This window comes from Ornithodoros turicata, chromosome 5 (assembly GCF_037126465.1).
Source record: "Ornithodoros turicata isolate Travis chromosome 5, ASM3712646v1, whole genome shotgun sequence".
NCBI lineage: Eukaryota > Metazoa > Arthropoda > Arachnida > Ixodida > Argasidae > Ornithodoros > Ornithodoros turicata.
In genome coordinates this window covers 2,962,081-2,979,198 of record NC_088205.1, presented here as the reverse complement: position 1 = coordinate 2,979,198, position 17,118 = coordinate 2,962,081, and the positions used below count along the sequence as shown (strand labels likewise).

Below are 17,118 nucleotides of genomic sequence, written 5' to 3'. Positions count from 1 at the left end.
GTGGCCTCACGACCCACGCCGGACCAGTGCCCCAAGGAGGGTGGAAGAGTGCTCTGGGAGAACGTAGAGAGGCGAGGAACGGCGAAGGGTCGTGACTTCATTCGCAGCAACCTCGATTTTTCGGCCACTAATGGTCAGTCGAGTTGAATGAGAAAACTCCGCAAAAGTATATCACACTTATGATCGCTACAAACACGCTGTCTACAAAATATTGCACACAAGACGCGAGCGATCATTGGATGCAGGCACCCGAAGCTTTACAACTCTGTCACTCAGTCTTTACTGAAATAGGTAGAATACTGAAAATGTTAGAACAGTGAAAAGCCGTATAAAACTCGGATGGACTACCTGGACAGATCTCTGTGGCACAGCAACGCGTTCCAGAAGCCTTCTGTCTTTCGCGCTGCTGGCTCTGCTGCTCGTTTGATGACCCACGCCAGAGTGACCGCGCTCTGGGCATGGACGGACTAAACACTGGCTGTAGATCCATTACGTCAGACAAATTATCTTGAAAGGCAGATTAGCTGGAAGTGGACAATATTTGAATTTTGCTAATGAGGTGGTGGAAAGGGAAATGATTTGTTATCATTTGCGAGCTCGGGGACAAGGAAGCACCGATGCTCTGTCGTATTCCTCTTACGTTTTAGCGCGCGTTTCTTGCGTCCGCTAATACTATATGCGAAATGGATGACTGCATACCACGGCACGTGGCTCACTGTTGCATGGAAAATATGAAACGTTAGCGATGGCCGGAGAACATGCAACGACAGCGACTTGTGTCGGGGGGTGTTTTTGCGTCTTGTTCACGCGGGCCTATGTTTGGTGGCAATTCGAGATCGGCCTACAAGAGTAGCCCTCACTTATGTTCAGGGAAGACAGTCTATGTATGGGTTACCCTACCTCCACAACAGAGATGGGGAAATTGCGGTTGATTATTTTTTAATACTTTACCATCACTCATTACAGTTTTGGAAAGTAATGCATTATATTAGTCATTACTCTTTTACGCTTAGTAAGCACTACTAACGTGATTCCCTTCGGCAAGTAATGACATTACCTTGGTATTACATTTTGCCAGAAGTATCTAACACATTCGTTTGTGATGTTTGAAGCGTGTATTGTAAAAAGATGCGACTATATACGCTTTGATGTCGTTACACCTGCGATAGTGATTAAAGTTTCTACAAAATCGCTATTTATGAGTATGACTGATGAACCCTTTCGTAAGATGTCGTTGTGAACTTGGTCGCATTGCTGGCCGCCCCTCCAGCCTCGCAGCCTTACGATGCACTCAAAACCGCCGTCAAAGAGCGCACCAAAGCTTCTGAGCTGAGTATAGGTCCTAACCGTGGTGGCACTAATGAAAGAGCTCGTCGTTGTCGGCCACACAAAGAGGGTGGGCAACATCAATTTCGACTAGCGCTCTGGGGAAATGTGCGTCATGGGCCGACTTCTAAGGGAACTGTGCCGACATATGTCTGACAGCGTCTGAAGAAGAACCCAGGAAAACTCCAGACACCGGGATTCGAACCCGGGTACCTCCCAGCCTCAACGTGACATGGCTAGTACGCTAACCACTGAGCGACGCGAGCTGGTAGGTTCCTAACAGTAGAACAACTTTCGTTGTTGGTCGCGCTTCCAACGTCAAGTTCCTGGTGGGCACAGGCACTGAACGCTCTAGCTCTTATACAAAACCTCGGCCTTCACCGCTGTTTCCTGTGGGTCTTCCTGGTAGCCGCCGTCTCCCATGCGTCCAATCTTATGAGCTGATTTCCAGAACACGTGCTCCCTCTCTGTCGGTGTGTACCGTCAGCGTCTTTCCGATCAGACCACTCACATCACCGTATCTTGCAACCACGCAGCGTCCGCCCTTGCCGAGAACAACCCTTTCCCTCCTCCAGTCGAAATTCGCCAACATCTTGAAGGCTTCCCCTCCCTGACTCGTCCGTGTGACGGGACCCTGCCTGTCAACCTTTGTGTGTCCAACATCACACCCTCCTCCGTGGGTCCCGTGTACACTGTCGTCCACCACGTCTGACGCAGGAAAAGATGTTCATTGCTCGTAAGATGTTCGAGCACATGCTCAGTATCAGTATTACTCGCCCGTCATCCTACGACTGGTCGTCAGCACTCCACAAAATGCAGAAGAAGACCAGCGACTGGAGACCATGCGGGGATTATCGGGCGCTGAACCTCGTCACCGTTCCGGACAGATACCCCTTGGCCAGCATCCAGGATTTCTCTCATAACCTCGCCGGCGCTACCCTGTTCAGTAAAACTGATCTGACCAAGGACATTAGATTCCCGTGGCACCAGATGATGTACACAAACCGGCCATAACCACACAGCTTGGTATATTTGAGTTCACTCGGATGCCTCTTGAGCTGCGCAACGCCGCGCAGACGTTTCAGAGGTTTATATGGATTCTGTGCTACGCCCACTCCCTTTCGTCCTGGCTTATGTGGACGACATCGTAATCGCCAGCTCGTCCGAGGTAGATCACGCTCTCCATCTCCGCACAGTCTTGTCTCCGTCTGGCTGACCACGGTATTATCATCAATCTCGCGCAATGCGAGCTTGGAGTCCTTAGACTTTCTCGGCCATCGCGTCCGCGCTGACGGCATTTCTCTCCCCCTGTCTAAGGTGAAGGCAATCGAATACTTCCATCTTCTTCAGACGGTCCGTCAGCTTCTCCGTTTCCTCGGACTCGTCTGTTTTTATCACCGCTTTATTCCGAACTGCGCTGTGGCGTTAAGACTCTTGGAAGCGAGAAAAAACGATACAATATTGGAAGACTCTTGGACTCTTGGAAGATCAGCTGACGAATCAATGCTCTCCGTCCTCTCCTTTGGCATGGTCATATGACGCCACTCAAACCCCCGTGCAAACTAAGCGTTCCGTATAGCTGCCGCGCCGACCTTCTCGCCTACTCTAGATCTGAGGCGCCCACGTCACTCATAGTTGACCCTCCTAGAAGGGCTGTTGGTGTCGCCCTTCGTGAGTACATTGATTCCGTTCTGCAACCGCTGGCATTCTTTCCCAACAAGTTGACCCCGACCCAGGCGAAGTATAGCGCATTCGGCAAGGAACTACCGGCTGCCTATATGTCGGTGCAATACTTCCGCCACGAAGACCGTTCCTTCACGATCTACACGGACCACAAGCCATTGACCCCAGCTTTTGCTTCTGGCACTCTGCGCTATTCTCTCCCCGTGAGATATTCGTCATATCTTTCGTTCCTGACCGAATTCACGACTCACATTCAATATGTCCAGCCGAGGTTCGGCGCCAAGGCACAGACAGTTATGTCAGTTCTCCACTTGATGACGCCCGACGCGGCGTCACGGAGCGAACGGTGACGTCGAGGGACGTCGTGAGACAGAGCACGTTTTTCGTGTTCTCACTACGAAATTCTTGCTGGCAGCTTGTTGACAAGACTCTTTATGGGTACTTCCTCGATCCGTTATCATTTTAGAGAGTTCTGTGGTGGATCCTATACACGTAGTTTGCCCCCATTTCGATACTTCTGTAGCTCATCCCGTTCAATTTTTGATGGTCAGTGGATCAAGTTAATACGAAAAAAAAAGGACGAAAAAAGAAAAGAAAACCGCTGCGAGCGCGGCGAAAACAGCATATGAAAAACGAGAAGACGTGCTTTGGACATGTCACCCCATTGGCCGAGAGAGCATCGATCTCGCAAACTCTCGCGAAGTTCTGAAGAAAGTTCGTCATGTCGAACTTTTCGACTCGGCTGTCAGAACGCCGGATATGTGCGTCCGCTTCCGCGACATCGCGTCGGGCGTCATTAAGTGGGAACTAGGCATTAGTTCCACACCAGTAGCAGAACCTCTCCGTATTATTTTTAGTCCGTCCAACTCCAAGTAGCAGAAGAAGAAAATAATTCTATCGACGCAGTTCTGGAGAGAGGCCATGGGTTGACAAACACCCCGCGTATCCTGCCCTCCGGTTACATTTCATCACGTTCGGTGAGGTATCGTTTGGTGTCCCGAACGTTCGAGTCAAGGATGCTTCGCGACAGGCAGGCAAGCAAAGTTCTGCTGACCGGTGCTCACTCTCGGCACACGCAACCGCATCAACCCCCGTACTTCCCGAGTCAGGAACATCAGAAACCATCAGAAGCAACGACATGAGCATCAGACGTTTATTGCCATCGCCACGCACGATGCCACTTCCTTGCTCCTTTAAGGATTAATTTGGGTTGAAAGCGGCGGTTGTCACCCGCCAATATTTCTTCTGCAACAAGTCCAAGTGGGAAACAAGGCGCATGCCCCTTATTGCTTACTGTAATCATGTGTTACCTAGGGTTTCTCTGATGCGTGTATACTTTTCTACACCGAATTGTAGCTGTAATAACACCTGAGCTTCCTCGTGTCTAGTGTATTGTGATAATAAGTTCCTGTCATACAAGTGCCCACCCGGGCGTAGCAACAAGGTAAATGTTTTTCTGGCTATCCGCGTGGAAGGAAGTGTTCTAGCTAACATCACAAACCGTCGCGAAAACATTGAGTCCAAGTCATCACTGTTAGAGCAACGTACTGGTAAACGTAATTGTACACGTAACGTAAAACGTATCCCCTTGCCAATTTCGCTCCAAGTCCACATTCGTTTTCCTGTGTACCCTTGTAACTGTAGAAGTTCATTACTGAGAGTGTTTATCCTCCATATGGTTATCCATGTGTATTATAACCATGTGGTTATCGCATGAGAGACGATACAAACATATAGCAAGCTGAGGAAGGCAAGCTGAGGAAGCAAGGACGTCGCCCACATGTCTTCCATTATGTTCAAACAAAGTATGAATACGAGTGCTTCTGTAGCCTTTGCACATACGGCGAAGTGCGCTTCACCTTGATTCGAGCCGCTGTAATAAAGATACTTCACTGGCTGCTGCGTCCTCTTTATTCCTGCCTGCCGGGCGCCACATTTGTTCCTTATGTTTGTTGCGAATGCGTTTTTACAACAAGAAGGGAAGAAGTCCTCTTAATTTTGTGGTTGTTGTTGTTGATGGTAATAAGATACAGAAATGTAGTGCCTACCCAACGTGGGACCGGTTACCTCAGGGTTATTAACGGCTAAGGTCTCCTGCTCTGGGATCTCAAGAAATGAGTTGATGTTGCCTGGCTTGACGACGTACGACACGTATGGCATTTGGACGAATTTGAACTTATTACAGAATCCGATTCGGGCGGTAAGGCGATCTAGACGGGAACCATTTCAAAATTTCAAGATACCCAGAGGGAACAAAGCAATTCATGGGACATCCCACAGATATCGAGCTGGGAGATCGGGATATCCATGGGACATGATCATTTGTGTATGTTCGTCTACAGGACACTCTGTGGACATCCAAGTGGCGGCGTTTCTTGAATTTTGTGGATATTCCGTAATAATCTTCACGGAGAGACGTGGATGTACACGCGATGTGATGTGGAACATGTATAGAATGACTGCTTGATTTGTGATTTCATCAGACAAGTGCAAATTTTCAACGGTAAATAAATAAATAAATAAGTGCAGCACCTTTAAAAAATCATGCCATTATCAACATTTTTAAATCTTAATTGTTCCTTTCTTGGATTTCTTATAACTGACTACAGCGTGGCGTTTTACAAAGTAAAAAAATATTGAAAGATATAAAAGCTTCCAGGGCCACCGAGTCCAAAAAGCTCACTTCGAATGGCATAAGTGGCACTTCCTTCGAAAGAGAAGACATATATGCTATATTCGTTGTTTTGTGACCTTGGTGGGTGGGGTAGGGTGATGTATGGGGAAGGTGCGGTTAGAGTCAACGAATAAGCTACGCTTCAGAGTATCGACACTGAGTTCCAAGAGCGAGCATGCGCCATCTTGTTTCCGCGCCAACGCTACCCACGCGCAAGCGCACTGCGCACGTTAGCGCACGATGCCATCTATCGTGCGCGGGTGAAATGTTCCCTTCGTTTACAAGCAGAAGTTGACGGTCTTGAGCTCACCTTGACATCTTCGAGACGCTCTGGTGGAGAATACATGGATTATCGCACAACAATGGGGGACTCTTTTCGGCTGTAGTTCAAGTCACACGGGCCCCGCCTCTCTGCGAACGTCATATGTCACGTGAGAAGGTAGCTTATGCCCGCGCGCTGGCCGCTGATGGGGATTCTTCTAGCTGCGGAGAGATGCGGTATGTGGACATGTGCTCGCAGGCTCTGTGTGCTCGTAGCTTTATTATTATTATTTATTCATACTACTGGCTTACAAGTAAGCCTAAGTAGGGTGGGATACATACACTTAAGGTAAACACACAAGGTCAACAAAAAGAGATAACAGAAGACATTACTTCAGAACTGTCGCTATCAGTTTACAGAAATTCTCAACCGTAGGACTATTCATTCAGCTTTATAAGGTAAATGCGTTTTACGCGTTGTACTGCAACTGCATAGCCTTGCCGGATGGACAGATGTGTTTCTGTAAAACCGACCGAGGTTCGCTACACTGAGTGCATTCAAGTGGTTCTTCCTCTCGAGCGAAACGTGTCTGAAGCAGTGGTTTTGCAGGAATCCCAAGCATGGAGGGGTGTGGGAAAAAATTGGGGGTGGTGGTCACTATTATAGTTATGTCATTACAGCTTAACATATCATTACCGACATATGTCTAAAGCTCATATCGCAAGGGCACCCCCTGTACGGGGTACACAGGTGAAAAAGTTAGGGGGTTGTCACTGAACATTTGGGGGGTGTAGGGGGGGTCTGGATGAATCACTGGTCTGAAGTTTCACCGCTTCCCCGGGCCAGAGCTGTAATACACGGCACTGGCGCTCCCCGGGCCAAAATTCGCCGATCGGCGACACCGCTGTGTATTTGTCACTCAAAACAATTCATACGTTAAGGAAAGCTTTGGTTCGTTTCTTAAACCAAGCATATCATTCCAGATTGCAAGAAGAAGAGTAACCCGTTCACAAGTCCTTTCTTCGCAGGTAAGATGGTATGTGTGTGTGTGTGTGGAGAGAGGGGGTGTATATATATATTAGACCAAAGAAAAAAGGGGGAGAAAACGAAAATATGGGAATCAGGGTTTGCCGAACAGCAACACAGGTGCCCGCTACTGAACTTCGGAAAATTTTGCGATCAACAACTAGAAATCGCAAGAGGACTGTTTTGACCTCCCTGAACTTTCGTCTTCTGTCACGTCACCTCAACACCCGGACAACTGCAGCATAATACAACTTAGACTAAGTGCGACACGTGTGAGCAAGCAGTTGCGCCTGGGATGTTGATTCAAGTGTGTGCTCGAATAGCTGGAAACATAAAATATAAAAGAAAACAGCGAAAGAATAGACTGGGAGCAACATATATATATATGATTAATGTATTCTATTTAATGAAAGAGTTTCTCTCTATCTGTTCTTGTTAATATCTGACAGAGAAGTTATGATGACGTGGAATGTTTACCGCCGACAGCCACTGGACCCTACCCTGCTTCACAGAGGTTAATATGAGGGGAAATACGTAGAAAAGTTACACGTAGATATTTGTGAAGTAAAATAAACGTGAAAATCGCTGTGCATCGAACATATGATGCTGACTTCGAGAAGCCATAATGGGCAATATGCCTCCGACAGCGGTACACAAGCAACGGCGTAAATAATAGTTCATGACGTGCTGTTTCAACGGGACATTTAAGTGAATGTTTATCCTGTTCTCACTCTGATGGGCTGCGTACATACGCTCTTAATTCCTTTTTTGAAGTTAGAACTCCCAAAGAAATCGCATAATTTATCCTACTTGCGAACAGTTCTGCCGCGGGGCACATACCCATCTTACCTCCCCGTCTTTGGTCTTCCCGCCATTCCCGCCCCATGCCTTGCTCTCTCTTTCCCTCCTCACGTGACATATGACGCACGCCATGAGGCGGAGCCTGTGTGACTCGAACTGCTCGAACTACAGTCAAAAAGAGCCTCCCGTATCGGGAGGGCAATGTCACCACTACCGCGGGGGGGATCGTGTGTCCTAGACCGACTTCACACAGAACTGAGTCGACATTTATCTTAGAGACCCCTTCGCACGCAGGAGTCTTAGCTTATATCTAGCTGATATTTTAACTGATATCTTAGCTGATATTTAGCTGATATTTTAGCTGATATTTGAGATGATATCTTAGCTGATATTTTAGCTGATATTTTAACTGCTATCTTAGCTGATATTTTAGCTGACATCTTAGTTGACATTTTAACTGACATTTTAACTGATATCTTAGCTGACATTTTAGCTGATGTCTTAGCTGACATCTTAGCTGACATTTTAGCTGATGTCTTAGCTGACATCTTAGCTGACATTTTAACACCTTTTAGCTGACATTTTAGATGATACTTTAGCTGATATCTTAGCTGATATTTTAGCTGGCTATTTAGCTGATATTTTAACTGATATTTTAGCTGACATTTTAGCTGATATTTTAGCTGACATTTCAGCTGATATTTTAGCTGACATTTCAGCTGATATTTTAACTGCTATCTTAGCTGATATTTTAGCTGACATTTTAGCTGACGTTTTAGCTGATGTCTTAGCTGACATTTTAGCTGACATTTTAACTGATATTTTAGATGAAATCTTAGCTGATATCTTAGCTGATATTTAGCTGACATTTTAGCTGACATCTTAGCTGACATTTTAACTGATATTTTAGCTGATGTTTTAGCTGATATCTTAGCTGATATTTTAGCTGACTATTTAGCTGCTATTTTAACTGATATTTTAGCTGACATTTTAGCTGACATCTTAGCTGATATTTTAACTGATATTTTAGGTGACATTTTAGCTGATAGTTTAACTGCTATCTTAGCTGATATTTTAGCTGACGTTTTAGCTGATATTTTAGCTGACATTTTAGCTGATGTCTTAGCTGACATTTTAACTGACGTTTTAGCTGATGGCTTAGCTGATATTTTAGCTGACATTTTAACTGACATTTTAGCTGACATCTTAGCTGACATTTTAACTGATAGTTTAGCTGATGTTTTAGCTGCTATCTTAGCTGATATTTTAGCTGACATTTTAGGTGATGTCTTAGCTGATATCTTAGCTGATGTTTTAGCTGGTGTTTTAGCTGACATTTTAGCTGATATTTTAGCTAATATCTTAGCGGATAATGTTTACCCTTAGGTGATAATGCTACCCTATGTTTAGCGGATTTGTTACTGCCTCACTTCGTAGTTGTATCAGGCGGGCAATGCCACAACTACCGCAGGGAGGATCGTGTGTCCTGGTCCGACTTCACAGAGAATTGTGTCGACATTTATCTTAGAGCCCCCTTCACACGCAGGAGTCTTAGCTTATATTTTAGCTGACATCTTAGCTGATATTTTAGCGGATATCTTAGCTGATATTTTAACTGATATTTTAGCTGATATTTTAACTGCTATCCTAGCTGATATTTTAGCTTACATCTTAGCTGACATTTTAACTGACATTTTAACAGATATCTTAGCTGACATTTTAGCTGATGTCTTAGCTGACATCTTAGCTGACATTTTAATACATTTTAGCTGACACTTTAGATGATACTTTAGCTGATATCTTAGCTGATATTTTAGCTGACTATTTAGCTGATATTTTAACTGATATTTTAGCGGATATTTTAGCTGATATTTTAGCTGATGTTTTAGCTGACATTTCAGCTGATATTTTAACTGCTATCTTAGCTGATATTTTAGCTGACATCTTAGCTGACATTTTAGCTGACGTTTTAGCTGATATTTTAGCTGACATTTTAACTGACATTTTAGCTGACGTTTTAGCTGATGTCTTAGCTGACATTTTAGCTAATATTTTAGCTGATACTTTGGCTGATATTTTAGCTGATACTTTAGATGAAGTCTTAGCTGATATTTTAGCTGACATCTTAGCTGACATCTTAGCTGACATTTTAACTGATATTTTAGCTGATGTTTTAGCTGCTATCTTAGCTGATATTTTGGCTGATATTTTAGCTGATACTTTAGCTGATATCTTAGCTGATATTTTAGCTGACTATTTAGCTGATATTTTAACTGATATTTTAGCTGACATTTTAGCTGATATTTTAGCTGATATTTTAGATGACATTTCAGCTGATATTTTAACTGCTATCTTAGCTGATATTTTAGCTGACATCTTAGCTGACTATTTAGCTGATACTTTAACTGATATTTTAGCTGACATCTTAGCTGACGTCTTAGCTGACATTTTAGCTGACATTTTAGATGATACTTTAGCTGATATCTCAGCTGATATTTTAGCTGACTATTTAGCTGATATTCTAACTGATATTTTAGCTGACATTTTAGCTGATGTTTTATCTGACATTTCAGCTGATATTTTAACTGCTATCTTAGCTGATATTTTAGCTGACATCTTAGCTGACATTTTAGCTGACGATTTAGCTGATATTTTAGCTGACATTTTAGCTGATGTCTTAGCTGACATTTTAACTGACATTTTAGCTGATGTCTTAGCTGACATTTTAGCTGATACTTTAGCTGATATTTTAGCTGATACTTTAGATGAAATCTTAGCTGATATTTTAGCTGACATCTTAGCTGACATTTTAACTGATATTTTAGCTGACATTTTAGCTGATATTTTAGCTAATATCTTAGCGGATAATGTTTACCCTTAGGTGATAATGCTACCGTATGTTTAGCGGATTTGTTACTGCCTCACTTCGTAGTTGTATCAGGCGGGCAATGCCACAACTACCGCAGGGAGGATCGTGTGTCCTGGTCCGACTTCACAGAGAATTGTGTCGACATTTATCTTAGAGCCCCCTTCACACGCAGGAGTCTTAGCTTATATTTTAGCTGACATCTTAGCTGATATTTTAGCGGATATCTTAGCTGATATTTTAACTGATATCTTAGCTGATATTTTAACTGATATTTTAGCTGATATTTTAACTGCTATCCTAGCTGATATTTTAGCTTACATCTTAGCTGACATTTTAACCGACATTTTAACAGATATCTTAGCTGACATTTTATCTGATGTCTTAGCTGACATCTTAGCTGACATTTTAATACATTTTAGCTGACATTTTAGATGATACTTTAGCTGATATCTTAGCTGATATTTTAGCTGACTATTTAGCTGATATTTTAACTGATATTTTAGCTGATATTTTAGCTGATATTTTAGCTGATGTTTTAGCTGACATTTCAGCTCATATTTTAACTGCTATCTTAGCTGACATTTTAGCTGACGTTTTAGCTGATATTTTAGCTGACATTTTAACTGACATTTTAGCTGACGTTTTAGCTATGTCTTAGCTTACATTTTAGCTGATATTTTAGCTGATACTTTAGCTGATATTTTAGCTGATACTTTAGATGAAATCTTAGCTGATATTTTAGCTGACATCTTAGCTGACATTTTAACTGATATTTTAGCTGATGTTTTAGCTGCTATCTTAGCTGATATTTTAGCTGATACTTTAGCTGATATTTTAGCTGACTATTTAGCTGATATTTTAACTGATATTTTAGCTGACATTTTAGCTGATATTTTAGATGACATTTCAGCTGATATTTTAACTGCTATCTTAGCTGATATTTTAGCTGACATCTTAGCTGACTATTTAGCTGATACTTTAACTGATATTTTAGCTGACATCTTAGCTGACATTTTAGCTGACATCTTAGCTGACATTTTAGCTGACATTTTAGATGATACTTTAGCTGATATCTTAGCTGATATTTTAGCTGACTATTTAGCTGATATTCTAACTGATATTTTAGCTGACATTTTAGCTGATATTTTAGCTGATATTTTAGCTGATGTTTTAGCTGATATTTTAGCTAATGTCTTAGCGGATAATGTTTACCCTTAGCTGATAATGCTATCCTATGTTTATCTGATTTGTTACTGCCTCACTTCGTAGTTGTATCACTCGGGCAATGCCACAACTACCGCAGGGGGATCGTGCGTCCTGGTGCGACTTCACAGAGAATTGTGTCGACATTTATCTTAGAGCTCCCTTCACACGCAGGAGTCTTAGCTTATAGTTTAGCTGATATTTTAGCCGTCATTATAGCTGATATTTTAACTTATAGTTCAGCTGACATTTTAGATATTTTAGCTGACATTTTAACTGATATTTTAGCTGACATTTTAACTGATAATTTAACTGATATCTTAGCTGATATTTTAGCTGATATTTTAACTGATATTTTAGATGATATCTTAACTAGTATCTTAGCTGACATTTTAACTGATATTTTAACTGATATCTTAGCTGACATTTTAGCTAATATGTTAGCGGATAATGTTTACCCCTAGCTGATAATGCTACCCTATGTTTAGCTGATTTGTTACTGCCTCACTTCGTAGTTGTATCAGGCGGGCAATGCCACAACTACCGCGGGCGAGATCGTGCGTCCTGGTCCGGCTTCACAGAGAATTGTGTCGACATTTATTGTAGAGCCCCCTTCACACGCAGGAGCCTTAACTTATAGTTTAGCTGGTATTTTAACTGATATCTTAGCTGACATCGTAGCTGATATTTTAGCTGATAATGTTTAGCTATGTCACCCTATATATAGCTGATTTGTTGATGCCTCATGCACTTCGTGGTCGTATCAGTCTCTTTTTTGGGCAGTAGTTGGAGTCACACGGGCTCCGCCTCTCTGCGAACGTTATATGTCACGTGAGAAGGTCGCTTATGCACGCGCGCTGGCCGCTGGGGATTCTTCTAGCAGCTGAGAGATGGGGTATGTGGACATGTGCTCGTAGCTTCATAAGGTAAATGCGTTTCACGCGTTGTACTGCATAGCCTTGCTGGATGGACATAAGATGAGTTTTTGTAAAACCCGACGGAGGTTCGCTACACTGAGTGCATTCAAGTGGTTCTTCCTCTCGAGCGAAACTGGGAAGTGTCTGAAGTTTCACCGCTTCCCCAGGCCAGAGCCGTAATACACGGCAGTGGCGCTGCCCCGGCCAAAATAGGGACGCCGATCGGTGACACCGCTAGGTATCTGTCACTCAAAATAATTCATACGTTAAGGAAAGCTTTGGTTCGTTTGTTAAACCAAGCATTACTTAAAGTTACTCAAAAGTTACTTAAGTTACTTAAAAAAAGAACGAGTCACTTCCAAGTTACTTCGGACACAAAATAGCATTACGCAGGTGCAGCGCGCCTGCTCTACCCCAGCCACGTGACCCCAGCTACGCTCTCTACGCTTACGCAGCTACGCTTAGCTCCACAAAGCTCTACGCTTAGACCGTTCTCGTTTATGTCCAACAATAGACCTCTCCCTGTTTGTAAACAAAGGACGTCATAGTGTTCGACAGCGCCAAAAATTTGGTAGAGTTGAACTACGCACGAAGCTAGAGGTGAACAAGCTCGCGCCCGAAGGCCACGGTCTTGAGGGGGTTACAATGGTCCCTGAAAGGGACGCGACCTTCGGTCCTACTTTTCTTTCAATGGGAGGCAGCGAACAAGTGCCCGTTCGTGGAACCCAGCCCTCTCCTTCCGATTTCGGGGGTTTCGGTTTCAGTCAGTCTACCAACGTCATGATGACATTTGTCTGGTAGAGGTCTATTCGAACGCTTTGCATCTTACTCCCTGTGGGCGCACGATGGTTCAGCTTCATTTCAATTGCAGCAGTTCTTACTTCCTGAATAGAATACTGTCACTGATTGAATATCACACTTATGGCAAAAAATGCCAAGAAGGAACCGAAGAGAAAGCAAGAAAATATGCGGACGTAAGTGAAAACCGAATTAAAAGTAACTTGGAACTTAAGTTACTTTGGCAAAGTTACCTGAGAAAGGAACGAGTTCTTCTGAAAGTTACCACGGCGCAAAAGTACCGAGTTCAGTGACAAGTTACCAAAAAAAGGAACTTTGTTACTACAGTAACGAGTTAGATGTAATGAGTTACCTCGAACTCTGGCTATAACCAGGAGCACTCATTCATTTTGCAATAAGTGAGTGGAATGAGTGAGTTTGCGGAATCAACCAGTGCCTGCGCCATCTTCTGGACGTGGCACAAAATAGACTTGCCATACAACTTGGCGAGATTGTCTCGATTGATCCTAGGTGGCAGGTGAAATGCCGTTGTAGCCGTACAAGTTTTACGGAAGGAAGCTCGGCTGAAAGATAAAATCCTTGCTCAAGCAGCGAAACACATTGCTTCTAGCACATTGTGTGTCGGAGATTTCCGGCGCAGGTCCAAAGAACTCCAGGTGGTCGAGGATGCCGCCAAGCATGCCGCGATATAGGAGTAGCAGGCGTGCTGCTTTGGCTAACCTCTCCTCAATCCCCTATGCAAACAAACAAACAAACAACTCGGTGGCGCGATGCAAGTTGCTTACACGTCGTCTTCCACGAGGGACGTTAAATACGCGGTGCTCCCGTGTTTCGAAAGTTAACCGTACGTTTAAGAACACTAAGCTGGACAAAATTATTCAGCGGGTCCACCGTTTTTGTGGCACAGTTCGTGGTCAGACCTGTAAAACAACCATAGGAAAGATTAATTGCAGAGTAGGAGGAGATGGGGTTCAAAGGCGCCACATGGACTCTGTCCTCGTTCGCGGCGGCGTGGTCTGTGACAAAGGTGTCTGAAAAAAGAAAAAGAGAGCTTGAGGATTTTCCTTGCCTGTTCGTAACTGCTGGTTTTAGTCAATGCCTTCGTTTTCAACCCAAGCAATGAGTGACGTCATTACATTACTTATTACTCTTCAACAAAACGTAATGTATTACTCTGTTGTGTTAAGGTAGCACAGAAGTCAATTTTAACACCCTGGCTTCTTCCTATAAAACTGTTAAGCAGGCACCATGACAAGATGCACAATGAGAAGTAATTCACACCACAGTGTCGTAATTTTTCGCTGAAATTGAATTTAAAGTACGCCGCAAAAAAGCGACCGTGCGCAACGGCGGTGGAGAGCAGAACCAGCCTATGACCTGCCTGGCACCTCGCGCTGACGCTACAGGGGCCACGCTCGTTGATTGGTCCAGAGAAATGTTATCTGCTACTTGGCTGTCGTCTGCTACTCGGCTGTTCGGGGCTCTGAAAAAGCATTGCTCCTGGCTCGGTCATGATTCGGCCGCTCCTTCTATCCCCAATTCTCTGGGGGAGCTGGCAAACTGGTTTACGGCTGCAAAGGGACAGGGCGCTGACACCCACTGACCAGCGAACCAGAACGAGAACATCTTTTCATGGCTTCTAGTTTGCTATGTGTTCCACATGTGCTTACGTCTCAGATTCCTCTACCTCAATAGTATACCTTCTGATTTCTGGTATTTACGTATTTTTTCTTTTTACGTGCGTTGGAGATGTCAGCTGTAGATAACGTGGTACTAAAAAAATCGTGACCACGTGGTTTATGTCAGAGAGTTGTCTCACACTGTCGCTATATTTTGCTTTCTTGACCCCATTATCTTCAATGCATTGGTTTGTAAATTAAACGTATTATATTCGAAAAAAGAAACACATTGAAAACACTTTCTCCCACTGCGCGGTATAGCCTTCCGTTAATGCAGCTTCGTCAGATAGCCATGTGTAGCTCGCCTATCGACGTAGCGCAATTTTAGAAGGGACTTCGTCGACGTCAGCGTGACGTGTACGATGTCCTTCATCAAAGTTATGGTTCAGAAATCAGTAGTCTACGTCGTACACACTAATCGTACCTGAGATATGCCATAAATAGAAACCAAGTGCAACTGCGGCACGTAGCGGCAATCTTCGTGTTCATGGTTGATATCTGGCAATCACATAATAATAGTAAACAAAAACATTTATATGAGTGGAGTCATGGTCGGAATGCTTTTTGTTATCTCACTGAAATCAGCAGCAATCTATGAGTGTCGCTAATGTGCGATCGCACGTTTCATTGCTCAAGTTGTTGTTTGCGCCAGAGACGGATATCTTTAGCGTCAACTGATGACGCCAGTCCTTGTGAAGAAGTACGATATACCGATAACATCAGGATTATTAATAAGCCACTAAATGTATATATATATATATATATATATATAGGTGATCGAGAACAAGGTTTTCCAGATGACCCTGCTTGTTCTGTCCAAGCTACAGCAACGGAAATTGAGTTCCTGTCTTCGCCCTTGGCCTGTCACAATAACCTAGCCAATTGGCTTAATTCGTTTCCATTCACTCGTTTTCTTTGTTTTCTTTTTTTTCTGAAGAGACTTAAAAATAATTATTTATTCAGTACAGGTCACATGTACGGATTACCAGAATCGGGCGCAGTGGTGTTGCGCAAATTCAACAGCACAGACAACCCTGTATACGTACAACCTGTTTGGTGCTCTTCCATTAGGGCTCTAGCACATTCATGTCGCCGTTAGATTTGCGAAAGTGCTATTGAGAAGATTTAGCACTGTTCATCACCTCATCATGAGGACACATCTCATCCTGTCCATCGTGCCTTGGGGTAGTGGGCCGCACCTCATGTGGCGAATTTCGCCATTCATTATCACTAATTTATCTGTTATTGTTGTTGTTGATGCGTCTCGTTGCTTCTCGGTGGCGGTGAAAAATGATTGATTTACTAGACAAACAGGAAAACATTGACGTAATCGCATGAGGAGTTCCACTTCTCCAACGTTATCTCCTTATGAAAGTGCAGATATTGATCTTGATGACGAAGGTTTAATAGAAAAAAAATATGGGGTAGGAAGTGTCTTATCTCTCTGAACAATATGTTTCTGCAACCATGGGCCGTATAGTGTCTGCGTGACACTTTCGGATCTCTCTATCTCACCTCAGTGTTTATGTGAGGAGCTCATATGTACCTCATGTACCTCATGTACCTCATGTACCTCATCATAGATAAAAATGAGAGACGTGCGCGCTTCCTAAAGATACGCGATGTTGAAACAACAAAGTTTTCAACGATACGTCCGGAACTCTCTGATTATAGTTCTGCAACATGAAATCGTATCTGAAGGCTCTAAGGGATAAAAATTGTTATTGCGCGATTGTCCTTCCCCGTTCATAATGAACCAACGGCACTTAATAAAATTACGTATAGCGGCATTTCATAGGAAGTGTAATATGTTGTTTCACCTAAATAGTCACGTAAGCCGTTCTGCCCCCTTTTTTAAAGATTCCGCTGTAGCACCGCGT

The 17,118-nt window shown here is 43.5% G+C and overlaps 1 long non-coding RNA gene across 1 annotated transcript in view; it reads left to right on the top strand.

The window, feature by feature from the left end:
• Window positions 1–6,953: 6,953 nt before the first annotated feature.
• The window catches only part of LOC135395266 (uncharacterized), a 174,064-nt gene continuing 163,899 nt past the window's right edge, over window positions 6,954–17,118 (top strand). The window contains exon 1 of the long non-coding RNA XR_010423002.1: window positions 6,954–6,973. This is a non-coding gene — a long non-coding RNA (uncharacterized LOC135395266). The remainder of the gene's footprint in view (window positions 6,974–17,118) is intronic.